At 46.4% G+C, this 17,737-nt stretch overlaps 1 pseudogene across 1 annotated transcript; it reads right to left on the reverse strand.

The window, feature by feature from the left end:
• Nucleotides 1-11,299: 11,299 nt before the first annotated feature.
• On the reverse strand, nucleotides 11,300-14,244 carry LOC110223003 (class I histocompatibility antigen, Gogo-OKO alpha chain-like; annotated as a pseudogene). The gene is made up of 6 exons (XR_013484061.1): nucleotides 14,185-14,244; nucleotides 13,024-13,492; nucleotides 12,594-12,872; nucleotides 12,103-12,378; nucleotides 11,848-11,949; nucleotides 11,300-11,340 (listed from the first exon to the last, which is right to left on the reverse strand). The product of XR_013484061.1 is annotated as a class I histocompatibility antigen, Gogo-OKO alpha chain-like (transcript).
• Between the last annotated feature and the right edge of the window lie 3,493 nt (nucleotides 14,245-17,737).

Consider the following 17,737-nt stretch of genomic DNA (forward strand, 5'->3'; position numbering starts at 1 on the left):
GTTCCTAATATTGAGCCACCTTGAACTCCTGGCATAACTCCAAACAGGTCATGATATAAAGAGCATAATGCAAATCTTTTTAATGTTATTGTAGCCTCTTTGCGAATAATTTATTGGATAGCTTTTCATTGACATTCATTAGAGATAGTGGTCTGCAGTTTTCATTCTCTTCTTCCTCCTGTTTTAGGTATCAGGACCAAATCTGTCTCTTAGGAGGAGTTTGGTAGGATCCCTTCTTTTCAGATTTTTGTAAGCAAATTCTCTAATATCAGGCTGTTCTTTGAATGTTTTATAGAATTAATTTGTAACTCCATCTGGTCTTGTTACTGACTCTAGGAGTTCCTTTATTATGTATGCCTTGTTCAATTTCTTTTTCTGAGATGGTGTTATTTCAGTTTTGAATTTCTGCTTCTGTTAATCTGTTATATTTTTGTAAACATTCATTTCATTTACCAGGATTAGTAGCATGTAATTGAGCAAAATAGTTTGATAATTCCCTCTATTTCCTCTTCATTTGATGTGAATTCTCCTTTTTAATTTTTTATACTGGCAGTTAGGTTTTTCTCTCTGTTTTTGATTGGATTAGATAATAATATACTTAATTTATTATTCTTTTTAAAAAATCTCCTGGTTTTATCAACTCAATGGGGGGTTTATTGTTTGTTTTCAATTTTGCCTTTCTCTGTATTGATTTTGAGATTTTTTAAATTTTTAAGTAGAGTGTTTTTAATTGTTGATTTGCCATGTATCCAGTTAAGTAACTTGTCCTCTTTCTCTTTTGTTGATTAAAGTATTTAGGAATATATAATTTCCCTTAAGGACTGCTTTGGCTGTATACTCAAAGTATAACTCTATTGTCTCATTATAATTTTCTTAAATGAAATTGTCTATTGTTTCTAAGAATTTTTTTTGATTCATTAATTATTTCTGACTAAATTATTTAGCCTCCATTTACATAAATGCTTAGTTCAAAGATACATCACTAATTTTTATTTAGCTGTGGCCAGAAAATGAGGTGTTTAATATTTCTGCTTTTTCACATTTGTTTGTGGAATTTTGTGCCAAGCCATGTGATCAACTTCTGTAAAGGTGCTTTGGCAGCTAAGAAATATGGATATCCTTTTCAATTGCCATTCAGTAATTACCAGAAATCTGTCATATCTAACTTTCCTAACATTCTCATCAGATTAAATATTTTTATGTCTTCTTGTGAGATGTGTTTAAGTTAGAAAAGTATACGATGAGGTCCTCAACTATTATGATTTTGCTGTCTATTTCTCTCTGTAATTCAGCTAACTTTTCTTTCAACTGCTTAGATGCTATGCCATTAGGAGCACACACACACACACATATATGTATGCATCTATATGCGTGTGCATGTATACATATTTATGATTTCGTTGCCTTTCAGCATAACATAGTCCTCATGTTTCTCTTTTTTAACCATGTTTATTTTTATTGTTACGGTCTGAGATCGTAATTGCTACTTCCTGCTTTTTAAAAATTCACCTGAAGTACAATATATTCTGCTCTTCCACTGAACTGTGTGAATCTTGCTGTTCCAAGTGGGAGACGACCAGCTTCAGATACCCTGGAGGAGGACCAGGAGCACCTGCTCCTGTCTGACCCTGGCCAAACCCAGATCCAGGTCAAGCTGCCATTCAGTACCCTTTGCTGGCTGCCCACTAGCCCCAGTTTCCCCCCTCCCTCCTTCCATATTCATATACACCTCCATTCCCACCAGCCACCCAGGCAAAGAGGTAGAGCCAAGCCCACCCAGCTCTCTTTGCAAAACCCCTGGGATATTGTGAGCTTCTCTTCATATCCCACCCAATACTACTCCTATGGCTTTTCCTGTTTCTCTCCCCATCTGGCATAGTGCACATGCATTGGGGCTCCCTCTCGAGATTGCCACACTGCCCCCTTCAGGATCCTGAGGAACTTTGGCATAACCCAGCAGTTCTGCTACAGTGTTTGATTAGTGTAGTTTTCTGTAGCAATGTTCTAAGAAACCCCGAGGGGACATTTTCTCTACTGCCATTGGCTAGAGCCTTCACCATTGGTGTACCCCACCTTGTTAGGGGCCAGTGACTAGTACCCTGGGTCCATTTAACCCCTTCACATCAATTACATTTTTGCAAAGACTTGTTGACTTCCTAGACAGAGGCAGCACAGACACATTTTCCCCAACACCTCCTACACCACTGTGGTCTCTAGGGAAATAGGCTTGAAAAGAGCTGAAACTCTGCTTGGCTCTTGAACCAAGTACTTCCTCCTTTGACTATCACCACTCTTCTCTTGCCAAAACTCAGTCCTGGATTGTTCTCATCCTCCCCCTCTTCCATTCTTCCTCAGGAGCCACTGATGAAGCTGGAGGAAATCCCACAACCCTGCCGACTGGGTCCATTATAAAGTCATATTTTCCAATCTCTACTGAGCCCTCACTGCAGCAAATGAATCCTTTTGTTCTACCCTATCTCATTCCCCACAGACATTATCCTAAACTTTCTCTTCCATCCTCAAACTTTCCATACTTCTGCCTTGCCTGCTCTCAGCTGACAACCTTCTCTCCCTTTTCTGAGAAAAATGAGACCGTCCGACATGACTTCCCACTTCTTCCCCTTTCCTCACCTCAAAACCCCTTGATGGCATCTGCATTCTCTCCTCCTTCCCCTTAATGTCTGAAGGGAGGTGACCCCTCTCCTTGCCCAGGCTAACCATTCTACGTGTACACTTGATGCCATCATCTCCAGCAGATTTCATCCTCAGTTTTCCTCCCCTGGAATCTTCAGGGCTCTATCACTTGGCTTCTTTTCTACTGCCTTCAAATATGCATAATTCTCCTCCATACTTAAGTTACCATGCTAAATTTGTCATCCATTTCTCAGACAAACTCCTTGAAAAAGCTATTTTTTGTGTTTAACATGATTGTACAAGAATAACTCATATCAGATTGCTTGTTGTCTTGGCGGGGAGGGAGGGAGGAAAACTCAAAACTATATGTCTGGCCCTGTGGTAAGCACCAGGGTTACAAAGGATGGCAAAAGATGGTCCATACTCTCAAGAATCTCACAATCTAATGGGAGAAGATGACACATTAAAAAAAAAAGCTGGAAAGGGTGGGAAGGTAAGATGGGAAAGAAGACCTACAGAGAGGTGGGAAATGATGAGATGGCTGCCATTCCCACCCCACCCCATCCTCAGATGGATGATCTGGGAGGAGCTCTCTGATGTCTACCTACCACTCACTCCAACCAGAGGGAAGGAGGAGTCCGCTGCAGAGGGTTACTGAGGAAATGTGAGGTGTGAGTTTCAGAGTTGATGTGATCTTGCCAGGAAAGTGAGTCTCTGCAGACAATGATAAAGTACAGGAAAGCAGCCAAGTGTAACAAGATATGGCTCATGACACTTGATTACTGAATATTTCACTGGCTTGCTTCTCCACATTCACTGCTTGCTTTAGGTCCATTTTTAGAAGCTCCCTCTAGCTTCCTGACTCAGTGCCTTTCCACACCTCCACCATCTTCCACGTTGACTTGCACTCACCTAGCTTCCTTGACACAACCCTTCTGCCAGCCTTCACAGGTCTTTTTAATACATTTCTGGATTGATAGTATGAATTGTAAAGTACTTTTGCTTCTTTTTTATTTCCTTGTCATCGGTCTTTTGGGGATCTTTTTCAATATTTGCCTGGGCTTATGTAGGAGACCTGGGCTTCTTCATGACCTTTCATGTTGCCAACTTAATTGGAGAAAGATTTTGAAGAAACCCATTACAGATGAATTCTACTCTAACTGCTCCAGAATGCTCGTCTTCCTGCTCAGCAGCTAAGAAACTTGAGGATTAAAGCAGCAAGAGTGGCATAGCTCAGGGATGTCTGGGACAAGGGAATTCAGCTCAATGAGTATTTACATTGAAATTTCTAGAATTAGTGTTGGTGCTCTGGGCACTTCTTTTCAGAACGTTGCCAAGGAGCTTCCCAAGGACATATATATTGGCTAGAGGCCACATTGTGCAATGACTAGTACTGGGGGACTTGCCCCTTCCCAGCCATGCGAGGATCTAGGACACCTCCAGAGGCCTCGTGATGGAGGGTGCTATCCTCTTCCAAAGAGAGAACTATGGAATTTCAGTTCCTATTTTTTTCTCTTCTGTTGGGCTTTGTTTCCTCTTTCTGGTGGTTCCTTATATTGGTTGTGGTTTTCACTAGAAGTGTCACTAGTGTGAGGATATGTTTAGCAGGAGTGTGTATGTGTGGCCTGCATCACATTGTGGCTGTTGTGGGGAGGGCGGTGGGGAAGAAGGGGGAGAAAAGTTTTCATCTCAGAGGTGAGTGGAGGTGATTGTTGATGGATGAGGGGCAATTAATGAAAAATATTTTAAAAGGATAGACATTGGCAATGAGACATATGAAGGGCAACATGGCACAGTAGATGCCATGATAAACTTGGATTTGAGAGGACCTGCGTTCAAATGCCACCTTAGACACTTACTAGCTTCAATGAAGCTATGATGCTGGGCAAGTCACTGAATCTTCCTGTGATTTAACATCTACATCAGTAAAATGGGGGTATAAGAGCACGTACCTCACAAAGTATCTGCAAGACTCACCCAAGAGCATAGATTATAGCATCTTAGATTGAGAGATGCAAGGAAGCTTTTGAGGTCATCTACTGCAACTTCATCATTTGATTTTTAAATAAATTTTATTTTTTCAATCGATTAACAACCCCATCATTTTATAATTGAGGCTTAGAAAAGTAAAGTGACTGCCCTAAGGTCTGCCAGGTAGTATGTGAGCCAGAAGTAGAACCTTAGTGCTCCTATTTCAAATCTAACACACTTCCCCCTGCACCAGGCTTCTGTCAGGTGTGTATGTATACTAAGAGGTCCTTTTGGGGGGGGGTGGAGAAATGGGGAGGAAGTGTTTTTTTAGAACCATGGAAGGCCTTTGAACATAAGCTAATTTTGAAATCTAGTTTGGTATTATTAAGATATTAAAATAAAATCTCAAACTCATTTCCATCAGAGGTTGATTTAAATATTTATGAAAATTCCATTCTCTTCAATTAAATACTGCTTTCAAATATTTATTCAGTTATTTAAATCCCTTGGGGCTTTAGTTGCCCACACCTACATAGCATTTCCTAGAAATGCCACTTGGTCTCCACGATTATGGAGAAAAATTAAACAATGATCTAACTAATTCAGAAAGAGAAATCTGCTGTTAGTAGGGAAATAGGGGCTCAGTTTCTCATTCTGACTTGTAGTATTAATCAAATTTACTTAACAAATGCTCAGTTTATCATTTTATTCATATTGTAGAGACACATCTTTGAATTTGAAACCAAAAAATTCAAGCTACAGAAAATGAAAATATCTTTGACAATAGTTGTGTCTTTAAAATTAGCTTTTATTTGCTTTTGCTGAGTAATTTTCCAGCTAAGGAAGACAAATGAGGATACCTTTAGGGATTCTTTTTCTTTAAACTTTTTACATAATTTTATCAATAACATGACATTTGCTTGCAAATATATCACTTTCCATCTCCTTTTCCCAGAAAACTATCACTTGTAAAAAGGATTTTAAACAGACAAATCTGTTCAGCAAAATCAAACCACATATCAATAGAGACTGAACAACGTATGCAATGTTCCACAACTTCCCTCCCCTCTGCAAAGAAGGCATCTTCTCAACTCTTCTCTGAGGCCAAGGTTCGTCATTAAAATTTTGATTTCATTAATGTGTATGCGCCTTCTGTTCGCATTATTATATATTGTTTCAGCTGTGTGAGCACACATATTTTTTGTGTCTGCTTACTTCACTCTGATGTAATTCAGGTAACTCTGGCCATCCTTCTCTGAATTCTTCATATTTGTTATTTCTTACCACAACATCTTATTTTATTCATGTAATACAATTTGTTTAGTCATCCCTCAACTAGTGAAACTTATTTTGTTTCTAGTTCTTTGCTACCACAAAAAGTGCTGCTATGAATATTTCTCCATAGCTGACATCTTAACAATGGGATCTCTGGTGAAAAGGAATAGCCATTTTAAGCCACAATCATTTCAGATTGCTTTCCAAAATGGTATGGTTCCTAACACCATGACCAGTGTATTCTTGTGCCTGTCCACAGTCTCTTCAACATTGAGGATCAGAAATTTAGAGATGGAAGGAAACTTTCAGGTCATTGAGTCTAACACCCTCATTCTGCAGGTGAAGAAGCTGAGGCCCAGGAGGGTCAGGTGCTTTGTCCAGTTTCACACAAGTGGGAAATGGCAGCATAAAGATTTGAACCCAGGTCGTCTGAATCCACAGCAGGAGTTCTTTCCACTACATCATGCTGTCTAGAATATTTCCATCTTTTGTTACCTATGCTAATGTGCTGAATATGAGCTGAAAAGTGACTTATTTCGATTTGATTTCTCACGGTTATTTAAAATCTTTTTCATATAGTTGTTAACAATATACACTTCCTTCCCAGAATTGTGTATTCATATTCTTTGACCATTTATTCATTGGGGATTCATTGTCTGCTAATAATTCCCAATGGCTTGGATAGCACATCCTCATGAGAGATATTTGATGCAAAGATTTTTTTTCTCCCAACTGGCAGCTTCCATTCTTGACCTTATTTTGTTGATTTTTGTGAGTGAAAACGTGGTTATTATTGTGTATAATGTTCTCCTGCAGATTTTACTTTCATAGAAAAGTTCTAGAGATCAGAGGACTGGATTCGGGATTTGGAGTCTGTCACGCCAGTGGTATTTATTGAGTCTACTATTGAGTAGGTGCTGTTCTAGGTGCTGGGGCCAATGGCCTCAGAGGCCTCCTCAGACTCTGGACTGCTGATCCTGTGAAGTCCTCAAGCTCACCAGGAAGTATGGAGGCTTCAGGTGCTGGTTTGTCAGAGGACCGTGCCCCCAGCTGCTCGTAATTCTAAATCCTGTAGTACATGGATATCCATTTAGTGGAAGGAGGGTCCCTGCTCAGGAGATAAGTGACCAATGCCTCCTCCACACTGGGAGGCATTCTTAGGGCTCTGAAGGAAGGGAATGAAAGTCATCATTTCAAGGAGTATCATGATGACTGAATGACTGTTTAGAATCAGAAGAATCACAGGAATTAGCACTTGAAGGCCATAATAATGACAGCACTCATTTCTATAATAAGCTTTGCAAAAGCTCTTTCTAAATATGATCTCATGTAACCTTCCCACCCACCATAGGACGGAGGTGCGATTTCTCTTCCTATCTCAGGAAACCTGAGGTGAGTGGGTAAGTGACCTGCTCAAGGTCACAAAGCTATAAAGTGTCTGAGATGGGATTTGAACCCAGGTCTTCCTGACTCTAAATCAGAGACTGAACTGAGGCACCTCACTACTTTGAAATTTAGACCCACATTCTGCTGCAAATGAGGACTGTGGGCCCCAATTTCATCTCACGTGGATGCCGAAGAAAAAGCAATTTTTCTCCTGGTTTAATATTACCCTAACTTTGGACAGGGCCAGGTGGGTTGCTCTTAGGCATGCCATTGATGCCCTGGGGCTGCAAACACAGGAGCTGGAAGCACATGGCTGTGACACACAGGGAACCCTTCTCTCCCCTCCCATCCTGCTTATGCCTTTCTCTGAAGGTTCCAGAGATATTTATAGATTCCAGGGGAGATCTCTGCTAGAAACAGGGAATTCAGGTGAAGGAGAGCTGCAGAATGAGGTACCCATGTTTAAGGGATTCAATGGAGACACAGAAGGAAGGTTTCAGAGTGAGACCTCCGCAGGTCTCTCCAGGCCAGGCTTCACCCAGGGCTGCTGCTGCATTTGGAATATTGGGCTTGGGGAGGCCCCATGGTGGAGTAGAAGACCTGAAGTCAGGTCCTAACTCTGTCTTTCATTCGGTGTGTGGCTCTGAGCACCTCAAAGAGCCTCTCTGGACCTCAGTTTCTTCCTCAGTAAAATGAGAATAACATTTGCATTGCCAGTGATACTAAGGCTAATAAGAAACCAGTTCTCTTGCTTTGAACCTATGAGCTACAGGGAGACTGTTAGGAAAGGAAGAAGGCAAAGCCAAGGTCCTTATAGGGCAAGCTAAGGTTTGGGATGGGAAGGCCTTGGTTTGCCAGACCCTGACCCCAGCACACACATATGTGGTTCTAAAAGGATGTTGACCCAATGATTGTTCCCAATGGGCAGTCTCAACATCCTTCCATGATCCTATGTGTATTGAGTGGCTACTAGCAAAGGCCAGGGAACTCCTTCATATGAATCCATCATAAGTGTGGGGAAAATAAACATCACAAAATCTGGGGAGTCCTTTGGGCCCTCAGAGGTCAGCTGGTTTAACCAGTGATGTCAGACTCAAACAGAAACTAATTGTTGTTGTTATTCAGTCATTTTCAGTCCCGTCCAACACTCTGTGACCCCATTTGGGGTTTTCTTGCCAAAGATACTGGAGCACTTTGCCATTTCCTTCTCCAGCTCATTTTACAGATGAGGGAACTGAGGCAAACAGGGTGAAGTGCCTTGCCCAGGATCACCCAGCTAGTAAATGTCTGAGGCCAGATTTGAACACAGGAAGATGAGTCTTCCTGACCCTGGTCCCTGCACTCCATCCACTGTACCACCTGGCTGCCCCCAAATAGGAATGGGAGCCACGTGTCTGTACTTAAGGATCACTGCAGGCCACACACTGACTTAGTTTAAAATGAAATGTTATCTGCTTTATTGTATATTCAGGTCTTTGTTAAATATCTCCCAAAGACACTTTAATCTAGCTCCAAAGCATTGCAGCAACTGCAGTCAGGCAGCAGGCAGTGTATCTGAGCCCTCTGGTCAAACCTACTCCTGCATGGAATCCACACTTTAACAAAGCCCACAAGGGTTGGTCACTCGGTCCCTCCAAGGTCAGGCCTCCTGGAGCAGCCCCTCCTGCTTATGGACACCTGTGATGGTTAAGAGGGGGATTTGGAAAGCTGGACTCTGAGGGTCACAGAGTTTGGAGATCAGGGTCAGAAAAGCAGCTCCAGCTCTATGAGAGATGTTTCATATTTCAGTGAACTAATTATTCATCAGATATATAAAAGCAGTATTTTTTGTCCTGCTCCTTGTAAGCCATGTGGGGACAGGAAGTCTCATGAGAAAAGACAAGTCCTCCATGTATAATCCTCCACAACTGGATGACCAAGGCAAGAGGAGGCTTCTGGGCTCAGAGAGGAAGACAGTTCCACTCCCTTGCTCTTTCCCTATTTCAACCCCAGGGTCCCCAAATCATGTCTGGCCATGGGATAAGATGGCTTACAGCCCAGGAGAGATCTTCCACCCACATATTACCACAAAATCCCTGGCCTCCTTGGGAGAAGAAGATGCTCAGAGAGAGGCCTCCAGCCTTCTGGGACAATAACCATGCCCCAGCTATTCAGTGTGGTCTGAGCAGCCAATGCCCAACATGATCCAGGATCTGACATGATGTATTTGTAGTGAATGTTTTCTCTTAATTATCACATTTCAGCTAGGAGACAGTAGGACCTAAGTTTCTGCTGCTTCTACCACTTTGTGACTGTCTTCCTTAGATCAATGAATAATGGTAATGGAAAACTTCCACACCAGGGATTTTAGAACAAGTGAGCAAAACTTGGATGGCCTCAGATGAGGAAAAACATGATTATAAGATGGGAGAGAAATAGAAATAATTAAAACATTCCTCTTTTTTGGAAAGAAATACTGGGGCATAATGAAAGAGGGAAAGGCAAATGTCCCTAGCAGCTTGGATCATTCCAAAGGGGAAAGGAGAGTGGGGGAGGAGGGAAGTTAGAGGTGGAGAAAGATCAGCTGACTCTAACCATGTACAGGGTTAGGACTCCAGGGAGACGGAGAAGGGGCAGGGGCTTCTTTCTACTTAGAAACTAGATATTCCTTACTTCATTAACTCCAATGGGAGAATTTTCCCTTCCTCAGAGGGGAAGAAAAGCCGTCTGGGACACTCTAAAAAGGGGACAAGGTGGTCACTCAGTGCAGTGGCCATCACCAACAGAGATGGAGCCCCAGGGTCCTGGAAGGGCCCTGAGCAGAGGCCACAGAAGCCCTCAGGGAGGCCCCTGCCATGAAAGAAAAGCAGGGATACAGACACAAGGGGGGAGGAAAATGGCAACAAAATAGAGAGAACTGGAACTCCCTGAAGGTCCATGCTGAGGGGCGGCCTATGGGCCAACTGCCTGCTTGGGCATCGTTCCAGTTCAGGAGGAGAAGCCCTGGAACAAGTCCCAATACACCACGTCCACAAGTGCACCCCAGCAGCACAAAGCAAAGGCAGAGGTCTGCACCCTCACCAGGTACCATACACCCGCCCTCCCATAGGCTCCTTCCCCTCTTGGCCCAGCCCCCACCTGCACTCAACAGACTCGGCACAGCAAATAAAAGGATTCTCAGACATCTTCAAACTTTCTTTTATTTCCCCTTCATATGGCCAGAACATCTCCACATTGTCATCCTGTACCCTAAAATCACCTACCCAAATGTGAAGCTTTGCTGAGATTGTGGAGAAAAGCTGAAGTTTCAAGAACAATAATTCATTGGGCTTTTTGTGCAGTCAGAAAAAGATCCCAGAAGTCAGTGCAACATCCAAAGTGAAGGAGGGCTCATTGCCAAAGCCCTCTGGCCCTCACTGCTGGTTGTCTCTGCAGAGTGAGACAGGCAGAAAGAAAGAAGGCAGGGGAGGGAGGCCTTAGAGAACAGGGTGAGGGCCTAATGATGCTGCCCTGGGCTTGGCCCAGTAGAGTCCAGGGAGGATCCCAGGGGCCAATGCTGGGGAGAGAAGCCAGGGGTCCACAGGAACAGCACAGGGACTGGAGACTGGTTTTCTTCCTCAGGTGCGTACCGGGTAATTCTCTGAAGCTGAAGAAGGAAAGATACATTCAGAGAGATTCCCCAAGTCCCCTCTGGCCTCCAGCCTCTCTTCCTTCTGAAGGGCCTGCCTCACCACCCATCCAGTGCTCAGCCCAACCTCTCACAGACCATCCTCTTTGCTTGGCCCCCTTTACCCCAGTCCCTCTCTCCTTCCAGGCCCCCAGAGTCTCACCTCAGGCTGCAAGGGAGATATCTGACCCCTGTGCACTGTCATTGCCTGGACACAAAGGAGGGAAATGATCCAGTTAGAGACATACATCCCAGAACCAGGGTATATAAAGGGAAAGGGACACCAAGGGAAGGTTACTGGACTAAGCCTCTCCTCTGCCTTCCCATTGCTCAGGTCTCAAAGATACCATGGGCTGGGCCCTTCCTTCTACCCTCCACATCAACACTTCACTTACCTGCAGCAGGAACATAGTCCCCTCCTTTTGCGCCTGGAAAAGAAAAAAATTTCCAGTGAGGAATCCAGGAGAGGAGACCACACTAAGGTCTCAGAAGTTCACTGGTTTGTCTTGGAGACACAATAAATTACAATTGGGACTGCATCCCCATTTCCCACTCCAGCCTCTGGATCCAAGAGGAAGAAAGAAAAGAGGCCCCCCAATGGGAACTTCCCCACCTCCAGGCTTGCCTCCAGGGGTTACCAAGGCTGGTCTACAGCCCCTAGCTGGGGAGACATCCAGGCCCTCTGGTAGAGATCCCCATATGCATGTGTGATCTGAGTCTGAAGCAGATTCCCACTCAGCCAGCCTGTTATACCCCTGCCTGCCATTCTCCAGATAAATGGTTTCTATTTCTTTATCCACAGTCTTAGGGCCCATCTTAGAGTCCCTTAGGTGGGAAAGAGAGGTCTTGGGGACAGAAAGACAAGCTTTGGGTCAGGGGAAGCCAAGATCTCAATGGTGCCTGCTCCCTAAGGACCCCCTCCCAGTCCTGTCCACCTGAAGTCTTCTTCCTCCAGATCGCAACTCCAGCAATGACTGCAATGATGAAGACCACTGCAATGCCCCCCACAATGACTGGGGTAGATGAGGACTCTGGCTCTGAAATGGAAAAGGGCAGTGAAAAGGCCCTGATCCCTCTGGGGCCTAAGATTGACTAACCCCTCCCCGACCTCCCCCCATTCACTCCACCTCCCTCTGATCTTTTGGGGGCCTGTGGGATGGCCTTTCCCAGCCCCTCCTCACGGTCCTTACCCCACTTCAGGGTGAGGGGCTCAGGCAGTCCCTCGTGCTGAATTCGGCAGGTGTATTTTCCTTCCTGGCCCGAGGTCACATCCACACCTGTCCACTTCTGGAAGGTCCCGTCTCCTGCAGGCCTGGTCTCAATGAACTCCGTGTCCTGCAACTGTTCCTCCCCATCCCTCAGCCAAGTCAGGGAGATGTCCGCAGGGTAGAACTCCTGGGCCCGGCACCGCAGGGTCACCTCCCCGTGGGGGCCAGCGCGGCGGGTCACTCGGACTGCGGGCGGGTCTGGAGGCAAAGGTCAGAGGCATTTCCAGGTTCTCCCTCTCAACCCTTCCCTGCAGGGGCACAAGGACAGGTCTGGGCAGGGGGACACCCCGCAATCCGGGCCCTGGTGTACAAGGAGACCCTGGGGGTCCGGAGCTCGGAGCTGAAGATGCAGGGGAAGGAGAAGGGAGGCGGGAGCCTTGAGTGTTGCGCACACTGGGGCGGGCTGGTGGTACCTGCACTCTTCAGAGTCTCCTTCCCCATCTCCAGGTACTTCTTCAGCCACAGCACGCACTCCTCCTCCAGAAAGGTCTTCAGTCTCTCCCCTATGCTCCTGTCCGTCTCCCACTTGCGCTTGGAGTTCACAGCCTGCGGCACCGCCGCTGTCCACGTGTAGGTCTCCGTGTCCAGGGCGAGGTAGTCGCGTCCGTCGTAGGCGTCTTGGCAAAACCCGCGCTTGAAGATGAGCTCGGGGGAGACCTCGCAGCCGAACATGGCCTGGATGGTGTGGACCCCTGCCCCGCCCCCAGCCCGGCTCAGCGCAGCAGGACTCTGGCTCGCCCAGTGCCCCATCCTCGGAAGCCCCCCTATTCCCCGTGGGAGCCGCAGTGACCGTGGGGCAGCTCAGACCCGGACCCCCCTTCTGCTCCCGCCCACGTCACGCACCCCCCTCGCTCTGGTTGAAGTAGCCGCGGAGGTTCTGCAGGCTTGCTCGGTAAACCTGTGCGTTCCCCTTATGCCGCCGCGTCTCCCGCTCCCAGTAGTCCAGGTCCTCCTGGTCCATCCGCTCCATTCACGCCGCCCGCGGCTCCACCCTCGGACTCCGGCTGGCGCTGTCGAAGCGCACGAACTGCTGATCTTCCACGTAGCCCACGGTAAGGACCCGTGGCTCCGCGAGCTCTGGCGAGGCCATGGCGGTGTAGTAATACCTCAGGGAGTGAGAACCTGTACGTGTGGACCCGGGCCGTGGACAGTGGTCAGGGAGGTGACCGCGTAGACCCGGCCCCGGCGGGGCCTGTCTGCAGCCAAGACGCAGGTGTGGCCCTGGACCCAGTGCCGACAGGGAAGGGTGAGCCCGGACTCCTAGCTCCCGGTATCCCGACCCCTCCGCCCCCGACGCTGATGGCGCACCGTGCTAGGAGGTAATAATTTTCGACACTATAACGCTTTGAGATCAGCAAAAGATCAGCCTTCACTGACAACAACCCAGGGAAGTCCTAGTGCCCCTTCATCTGGACCTAGCCTCCCTCCCCCAACCTCTGGTCTGGGTCCTGGGTCTCTCACACTCCTCACACCCAGCCCCCCACTTTGGGTCCTCACCTGCCCCCGGCTTCATCCCCCCCGTCCCCCACGATCCTCAGTGAAGATCTTTAACAAGGGTGCTACCTGTTCTCTGTCCTTGGACTTGGGTGGGGTGGGGTGGGGGGAAGCTCCCGGACAGCTCTGCTCCTTAACACCCCAGAACTGTCTCACCCATTGTCTCTCCTGCCTCCACGCCCCTAGTCCTCACCCCCCCCCAACTGCGGGAGCGACACCAACACCCCGTCCTGCCAAAGCCCAGCTGAAGGACTGGTCCCCGAGTCACACACACACACACACACACACACACACACACACACACACACACACGCTTATTCCTCGCTTCTTCCTTTCACCGTCACCCTGACTCCTTCACCTGACATTAAGGAGCTGGTGCCCTGCAAACCCACCCTGGGCTGGTGTCGGAGGAGCTTTCTGTAGCCAAAGTCCAGCCCACCCACACCTCGACCCCAGGATGCTGTGCCCAGTCTCCACGCCGCCGCTTAAGTCTATTCTCTACTTGCCCACCCAGGTCTCCGGCAGGGCCAGGGTCCCCAACAAAAAGAAAGAGCGCATGTAACGCTCCATGGTCCATAGAGAGAACTAAGACTCGTCTGCGCTGGGTTTATACAGGGGCGAATCCCTAACTTGTGGTTGGCTTCACAGAGGCTCTGCCGGCCAATAGAAAACGGAAGACTACAAACGTTGGTGACTGGACAGAATGAGCACTCACGGGTTAGGAGAGGAAAACTGAGACTGACTCGGAGGAAATCCCCAGTATCATCCCATCAATCCAAATGTAAAAGAATATAAAGTTACTTCTGGAAAGGATCTTAGAGATAATCTCCTTCATTTTACAGAGCAGGAAACTGAAGGCCAACGATGTTGAGAGATTTTTCCAAGCTCATAAAGATAGGAAGTAGCAAAATTGAGATTTACACCTGCATTCTATCATTGCAAACTCAATCCTCTTTCCTGAAACCCAGGCTCTTCTAGAGATCCTCATCTAAGTCCTGAATGAGCCTCCTCTGGTGAAGGACACCTGAACCCTTTAAAGCATGTTGGAGTGAGCACTGTGTGGAAAGGCAAGGAAAGAGCTGAATAATTCCATTTGTCATTTTCTGCTACCAGATCCGTCAGACCAAATCCTCTCCCATCTTTCTTCTTTTGATCTCAATGGAGATTAAAAGAATTTCTCCTAAAAGCCCCAACCCTTGTCATTTCCCACTGTGCTTCCCTTCTCCACAGCACACCTGTCTGATGCACCATTTTTATAGGGAAAATGTAGACAGGTCTTGAGATTTTTCCATCCTTTTAGCAACATCTCCCCTGTGAAAGGCTGGGATGCTGCCTACTCAGTCCTTCTCTCCCTCAGCTCCTAACACTGTCCTCTCTCACACTCTTTCATGTTCTCTTTCCCCTGCCCTAGACTCCTCTAAGCAGTAGTTCTGCAAGACCCTGACTTGGTGGGGGCCCAGCTGGAGGATTATGTTCAGTCTGGGCCACCACATTTTAGAAAAGATGTGGACAGTGTGTCCAAAGAAACGTATCCAAAATACAAGGATCAGAATGGGTGAAGGAATTGGGGGAAGAGAAGATACTGAGGGGAGAAGATGGTTGTCTGCAAGTATTTGAAGGATTGTTTGGGTGAATCCAAGAGGGCACAAGTAGAACCTGAGTGAATATTGCAGACAGGCTCGTTTCACCTAGAGATTAGGTCTGTCTAGACTTGCAATGGTGCTTCCCCCTCCTTGGATGGAGGTCCTCATGCAGGGACTCAGTGACCACATGGTTAAGATATAAAAGGAATTGTTGTTCAGATGGGAGTTGGAGTAGATACCTAAGGCACCTAGGAACTCTTAGTCTCTGATTCTGAGTTATCAGCCCCAACCATCAGCATCCATGCCTGCAAGGGAAAAGGCCATTTCCTCTCCTCAGTCATTCAAATAGGAGAAGGAGAGAGAAGGAGAAAATACCTAGGACCCAAAGCCTATATATTCCTCTTGTTTAGTATGAGTTTTAATATAGCCTTAAGTCTCCAGGTTTCAGGGCACAAGGCAGTGTGGAATGCAGTGACCTTGGCTATGTTAACTAGAGAGATGCAGGAAGCCATTCTAGGCATTGTAGGCCCTGGGCCCTAGAGATGGTGCTGCCCAAAAGGAAGCAATAGGAAGCAGAGCCCAGCAAGTGCTGAGAGAGACAGGGAAGGGGAGAGGGAGAGATAGGGAGAGGGAAAGGACAGAGAGAAGGACACAGAGACAGACTCAGAGAGATAGAGGGAGGAAGGAAGGGAGATATGCAGAGACAGGTCTGCGAGAGATGAACACAGGCAGAGAGAGAGATGGAAAGAGACAAGTAGAGGGAGGGATAGAGAGAGATGAGAGAGATATGGAGACAGGGAGAGAGATAAGGGGGGGAGGAGAGGGAGAGCCAAAGCCTTCTGACATGGAAACAGCTGGAAAACAGCTGCCTAAGGAAGGATGCCGGGGCTGGTCATTGATTTGGCTCTAAGGAAAAGGACAGCGTTGACAGAGTGAAAAGCGAACTTAAAAGAGGCATCTGAGATTAGAGAAAATGCTTTGCCAATTTCCAGCAGTTCAGGATTGGCAGGAAAGGCTGCTCTCTGGCGCCACCTACAGGGTTTAGGGCACTAAAGGACCAGGCTCATGTGTTAAGAATTCTAGACTGTGCAGAAAAGAAAATGAGAAATGTTGAGGGGCTGCAGGGAGACAGGCCCGTTGGTGCCCTTTGGGTGAGGCTGTGAATTGGCCCAGTCATCATGGGAAGCAGTTTGGGACTTTGCCTCCAAAGGGATTCTACTGTGTGTGATGCCATTTTACCCTGCAGGACCATATCTAGGTCTCTACCCCAAAGGGATCAAAGAAAAAGGAAAAGGTTTAACAGATATATAGATCTCTCTCTCTCTCTCTCTCTCTCTCACTCTCTCTCTCTCTCTCTCCCTCTCTCTCTGTATATATATATATATATATACATATATATATATATAAATACATATATATATGCACATATATATATACATACATACACACATGTATTTTAATTATAACACCTTTTCCTTTTGTAATGGCAAAGAATTGGAAACTGAAGCAGTACACACCTGCTTCATGCTGGGTAACTGTATTTTGGTGTGAATGGTGATGAAAGAGATAGTTGCAGAGCAACCAGGGAAGCCTTGTATGAATCTATGCAGAGCAAAATAAGCAGAACCAGGAGAACAATTAGTACAAGATCAATGTTGCAAAAATAAACAATTTTGAAGACCTTACAAATTGTGATAAACACAATGACCAGCCCTGATTCCAGAAAACCAGCGATGGAGAATGCCACCCACCTCAAATGACTGACTACATCTTCAGAATGAGACACATCTTTGTATACCTTCAATATGGGAAATTGTTTTTGCTTGATTTGAGTCAGTTTATTACAAGGGCTTTGTTTTTTTTTTTCTCATAAGGGGGAGAGGGATGAGTGAGGGGAAGTGGAGAAAGAAAATACAAATCATTGGTAACTGAATAAGTTGTATTTTAAAATTTTAATTAAAAAGATAATTGAAATGTAATTTAATTTTTAGAAGACAAAATCACTAATTAAGAAAGGAGTTACAGGTTCCACTTCCAGGAGCCAAGATGGCAGAGTGAAAAGGTAGTCACTCTCACTCTCCCCTATCAACCTCTGAAAACCCAGAAAATATCACCCCAGGAAAAAAATCCTGGAACACCTGAACTAGAAGAAAGATGGGGAGCAGCAGTGCAGCAGCCCAGCAAACGGGTCTCCCAGTGCCTCAGCAAAAATAAGGGAGGCAGAACTACAAGGGGCCCCAGGCAGATAAGTACCCTGTGGCATTCATCTGAAAGGAGGTGAAGAAAACAACCTAAAGGCTTCCTAAAGCCCCGGCCTTGCTGATTCCAACCCAACACCAGGTGAGCTGTCAGAGCCCTGCAGCCTCCAATTGTGAAGAAATCCTGAAGCCCAGGTGGTAGAGCAGGCAAACACCAACACCTGGACCTCCGAGTGCCTCAGTGAGGGTGGGGGGAAGCAGTGGAAACCAGCTCAGAAAACC

This window comes from Phascolarctos cinereus, unplaced genomic scaffold (genome assembly GCF_003287225.1).
Source record: "Phascolarctos cinereus isolate Bilbo 61053 unplaced genomic scaffold, phaCin_HiC Scaffold_9;HRSCAF=440, whole genome shotgun sequence".
In the NCBI taxonomy this organism is placed as follows: Eukaryota; Metazoa; Chordata; class Mammalia; order Diprotodontia; family Phascolarctidae; genus Phascolarctos; species Phascolarctos cinereus.